Source organism: Schistocerca cancellata, chromosome 8, assembly GCF_023864275.1.
Source record: "Schistocerca cancellata isolate TAMUIC-IGC-003103 chromosome 8, iqSchCanc2.1, whole genome shotgun sequence".
NCBI classification, from domain to species: Eukaryota; Metazoa; Arthropoda; class Insecta; order Orthoptera; family Acrididae; genus Schistocerca; species Schistocerca cancellata.
In genome coordinates this window covers 442,991,397-442,997,396 of record NC_064633.1, presented here as the reverse complement: position 1 = coordinate 442,997,396, position 6,000 = coordinate 442,991,397, and positions in this window count along the sequence as shown.

Genomic DNA, 6,000 nt, shown 5'->3' with positions numbered 1-6,000 from the left:
TATAAATCGAAAATAAAGGGTGAAAAGTGTGTACCGTGTATTTAGTGTATTTGTTAGTAAAAAGTTGATTGGATTTATATTTCAGACAACTCCCAAACGTAAAAGAGGAGAAGAGCTTGCCAATTCTGAAGTAAAATGGCGAAAACAAAAAGAACAGCGAAGCACGTTTAAATTCCCAACGAACGAGAATGAGCACCATGAGAAGCACAGAAACGGAAGAAGAACGAAATGAACAGACTGAAATATCAAGAATTTCAACACAGTCTTACACTAGAAGACTGCGGACTCAAGCCAACCATAAAATATCACTTTACCAGAAGCACGGACGAGGACAAGTAAATAGTACAACCTAACAAATAAAGCATTCCAAAACGACCCGACGAAAGAATATAACAAACACAAAGGCGTCACAAACGTAAAAATGGATAATATTAGCCAATTTTGCAACGCGAAAAAATTCAGTATAGAAACACCAGGACTATATTGCATGAATGGAAAAACCAGCACCAGAAGCACCTCCGCAGAAATCTTTACATTACATGACCCGGGAAACTCCAGAATCAATACACTTTCTTCAAAATATAAAAGCGTACAAAGCATGCTTACAAATGACTTATTTCGGTGTCACTTCGATCAACACTAACAGAGATCAAATCGATTATACACACATGAAATAAGTTCTGCATCACCTCGGTTCCGAGAGTTCTGGAACCTGTACAGAAAATTGTAATACAGATCAACATAAACAACATTTCCTCCCTTTTTATTGCTCATGAAATCCACACATTGCATGTTGTACCACCATACATCGAGAGCTTCAGAGGTGGTGGTGCAAACTGCTGTACACACCGGTACCTCTAATACACAGCAGCACTTCCTCTTGCATTGATGCATGCCTGTACTCGTCGGGCATACTATCCACATGTTCATCAAGGCACTGTTGGTCCAGATTGTCCCACTCCTGAACGGCGTGGTTGGTGGGTCACGTCGTCCATAAACAGCCTTTTTCTGTCTATCCCAGGCATGTTCTATAGGGTTCATGTCTAGAGAACATGATGGCCACTCTAGTCGAGCGATGTCGTTAACCTGAAGGAAATATTTCACAAGATGTGTATGATGGGGACGCGAATTGTCGTCCATGAAGACGAATGCCTCGCCAATGTGCTGCCAATATGGTTGCACTATCGGTCGGAGGATGGCATTCATGTATCGTACAGCCGTTATGGCGCCTTCCGTGACCACCAGTGGCGTACGTCGACCCCACATAATGCCACCCCAAAACTGCAGGGAACCTCCACCTTGCTTCATTCGCTGGACAATGTTTCTAAGGCGTTCAGCCTGATTGGGCTGCCTCCAAACGAGTCTCCGCCGATTGTCTGGTTGAAGGCATATGCGTCACCCGTTAGTGAAGAGAACTTGATGTCAATCCTGAGCGGTCCATTCGCCATGTTGTTGGGCCTATCTGTACGGTGCTGCATGGTGTCGTGGTTGCAAAGGAGTACCTCGCCATAGACGTCGGGAGTGAAGTTGCGCATCATGCAGCCTAGTGCGCACAGTTTGAGTCGTGACACGACGTCCTGTGGCTGCACGAAAAGCATTATTCAACATGGTGGCGTTGCTGTCTGGGTTCCTCCGAGCCATAATTCGTAGGTAGCGGTCATCGACTGCAGTAGCAGCCCTTGGGCAGCCTGAGGGCGGCATGTCTCGAGAGTTCCTGTCTCTCTGTATTTCCTGCATATCCGAACAACATCACTTTGATTCACTCTGAGATGCTGGGACACTTCCCTTGTTGAGAGCCCTTTCTGGCACAAAGTAACAATGTGGACGCGATCGAACCGCGGTTATAACCGTCTAGGCATTGTTGAACTACAAGCAACACGAGCCGTGTACCTCTTTCGTGGTGGAATGACGAACTAAACGGCTGTCAGACCCCGTCCGTCTAATAGGCGCTGCTCATGCATGGTTGTTTACATCCTTAGGCGGGTTTCAAAAATGGTTCAAATGGCTCTGAGCACTATGGGACTTAACTTCTGAGGTCATCAGTCCCCTAGAACTTAGAACTACTTAAACCTAAGGACATCACACACATCCATGCCCGAAGCAGAATTCGAACCTGCGACCGTAGCGGTCGCTCAGTTCCAGACTGTAGCGCCTAGAACCTCTCGGCCACACCGGCCAGCTGAGCGGGTTTAGTGACGTCTCTGAATAGTCAAAGGGTCTGTGTAATACAATATCCACAGTCAACATCTATCTTCAGGAATTCTGGGAACAGGGGTGATGCAAAACTTTTTTTGATGTGTGTTTTTTTTCCATACAAGGACAAGTCTATCACAACATAGGATCATTACTATCACTACCGAACGAAGATCATAAACTTCTGCAAGCATATTTCATCAAAAATGAAGAAACAGAAATTGATTAACGATGCGATAACATCAGTTACAATCAAGTGGTTCACATATTCAAAACAGCACTAGACCGAATGATTTGTAATGACTGTAAATTTATAGTTCGAGCCAACAAAAGACAACGTGGAGGAGACAAACATTGGTTCAATGCACTTCAGATAGACCAAGTCGCCATTTTAATTGTGGACAATGAAAACACAAGCCGTGATATAATTGCATAACGAGGAAGAGAAGGGCTATTGTGTACTGAAGAGACACACCGTTCATATGATTCCCTCCAATGTCCACTACTATTTCTGCACATAGAGGGCGGATAACATTTTCATGTGAAACAAATCCAACCTAAAACAGGTGTTGAAACAAACGGAAAAGTCACTTCAAAGGGATTCTATACTTACCGCCTAATGATAAGAGACAATGAAACATACAATCACATTCTCAACACTCGCCTTTTATTCCAATTATTCCTGGTGGACATATATGCAAAAACAGAAGTGGAATGGGTGGTTTACATAAGATTGAATCAGAAGAAACTACACACAGAAGAACACATCCACATTCGAGAAACAATCAAAACAACGGAAACATTTACGACATTGGAACAATGATAATCTTATCCTCATCATACATAGGAAGTCCAAGACACATGCACGAGTACAGTCAAGATGCAATGAGATACATAAGAAAATATGGACGACCTGACCTCTTCATAACATTCACTTACAGCTCATCGTTGCCAGAAATTGAACAGCTAAATACGGACAAGGCCCCATGCACTGACACGACATAATAGCCCGAGTTTTCAATAAAAACAACTGAGATTTGTTGAAGTCATCAAAAATATCACATCTTTGGAACCATTAGATGGTGTATGCACACAATGGAATACCAAAAATGAGGACTTTCTCACTCTTTCACAGTCTCATGTTTATGCGACAGAGTTCATCCCATGGATATCCCAATCCACTAAAATGTATGAATTGTATGAATGAGATTTTCACTCTGCAGTGGAGTGTGCGCTGATATTAAACTTCCTGGCAGATTAAAACTGTGTGCTCTACCATCTGAGCTGCCCAAGCATGACTCACGCCCTGTCCTCACAATTTTACTTCTGACAGTACCTCATCTCCTACCTTCCAAACTTTACAGAAGCTCTCCTGCGAGCCTAGCAGAACTAGCACTCCTGAAAGAAAGGATATTGTGGAGACATGGCTTAGCCACAGCCAGGGGGATGTTTCCAGAATGAGATTTTCACTCTGCAGCAGAATGTGCACTGATATGAAACTTCCTGGCAGGCACATATCCTACTGACCAGATGAATAGCCTCATTAAACTCAACAGTGATTTCTGCAACATAGCCACTGTTGAAAACAAACTTATCCATTAAATTTATCAAAACATTGTTCACAACTATACCTATCTGGGATAGCTATTTCAAAGGGCAGTTTTGGAAACTGAAAATAATATTGTCGATGATGTCAACTTTAATATTCAAAAGAAAATTTCCGGTGAACAGAGAACATACAAGGCGATCAACACGATGGTAAACGTTGAAGAAAGTGTGAACTTTCTAACAGCATTTCTAAACTTTTTGCAAGTACCAGGAATGCCATTACTCTGTTTATGGCTTAATACTGGATCTATGATCATTCTACTCAGAAATCTCAACTCACCAAAACTATGTAATGGAACAAGGATGATCATCAGATAGCCATAGAATAACATCATCAGATCTGAACTTTGACTGGAAATTACGAAGGACATATACAGTATTGTTTATCCCCATAATACCACTGATGTCTACTGAACTGCCATTCCAGTATAAAACAACACAATTTACAATCAAATTAGCCTATATTTTACAGTTAACAAAGGGCAAGGACAAACTTTAAAATATTGTGGCATCAAAATTGAAGGCTCCTGCTACTCTCACAGTAATCTATATGTAGCTTGCTCCCAAGAAGGCAATTGGAAAAATTTGTACATACATGCTATGGATAACAAAATGAAAAATGTTGTTTATGCACAAGTGTTGTAAATAATTAGCATAATGTTTTGAATAATTTTTTTTCACTTTTTACACTTTGAAGTATTGTATATAGTTAGAATATGTTTTCAATAACATTTTTTTACCAGTTGCACTTTAAAATTTATCCTTATATTCTGACTAACATACAACCTTATATCAACTCCCTTAGTGATGCTGGGCACCCCAGCTTGTATGTCATAAAAGGCATACAAAATTACTGAATCTGAAGTCGAGGGTCGGATACTGAAAGTCTGCAACAGGTTCTCATTTTTTTGTAAGAAAACTTATGAACTCAAAAAACAGTTTACTTAGTTGAACAAGAATATGCAACAATTTTACTGTGCATTCCTGTATGGTGCTGGTCCTTGTTGCCATCTCTTGACCTTCATTAAGAGACGGGGAAGCTATATTTATCCAATATTACTTTCTCTTTTAAGGGTAAGAAGAGACCAACTCTTTAATATGGACTTTCGTAGAAGGTGGGGACCAAGAATATGAATGGTCATTTCCCTTTTTTATATGCAGCTCATACATAACTATATGAGTTTTGTCATATCAACAGTTTTACAGCTTGAAAATCATAAGACACAACTTACATATCTTTATGACATTTTAGAACTCTTCAATAAAAACTTTGGATCTATATTTAAAAAAAGTCTTTTCTTTATTTTATATGAATCAAAATTTGAAGAGATTGAGGAAATCAGATCAGGGTAAATTTAGGAAAGATACTGCTAATGTTTATCAGGGAGCCTGAACTATCTTAGTAAGTGGTTTAATTTCTCACTTTTAACAAATACACTGTCCTGAGCATGAAATATGAGAGGAACCTTGATAGTCTTACAGATGTTGTAAATGACAATAGTGGGGATGTAAATGGTGATGAATAATTGTACAATGAATTCACATCATTAAGAAGTGTGAGGGAAACTTCAAACTTAACAGCAGACAAAAAATGGGTTCATCGCTTTAGTAAAACTGCAGCCCCAATCTCATTAAAGAAATTGAAATTTGTGTTTACTTTTATTGTGAGCAGCATGCACCATACAATGAGTGTTTTCACTGATGAAAAACTTACGGATTCATCAATGAAAAAAACTTAGGTTGTAATCTATGGAAAGTGAAATTCTTGTTAAAATAAACTGGGCTACTGTATGAGCTGCTCAGTCTCTCTGCATTTTCTACATGAGAAGGAACTTCTAAAGGCCACTACATCAGACAGTAAGTATGTCTGTAAATTCCAGCCCCCATCACATAAATGTGTAAGGTAAAGACTGAGAACTTTTAAATATTATAAGTTTCTAGTACAGTATTTCTAGCTTAGTTTTGGTGTGAGGATGAAACTTGACAAACATTAGCAAGAATTGCACATTCAGTATAAAGTGCTACCTTTTCACTGAAGTGCACCCAGTTCTGACCTGCCAAAGGTGGCAGTGTCCTGACTTTTGACATGCCAAATGTAGCAACCCTAGAGACAGCATAGTGGCCACGAATAGCGAGAAGAGCAACTCTCCCAGTATATCAGGAGAGCCGTATAACACTTAGGTATGTTACCAAAATAAT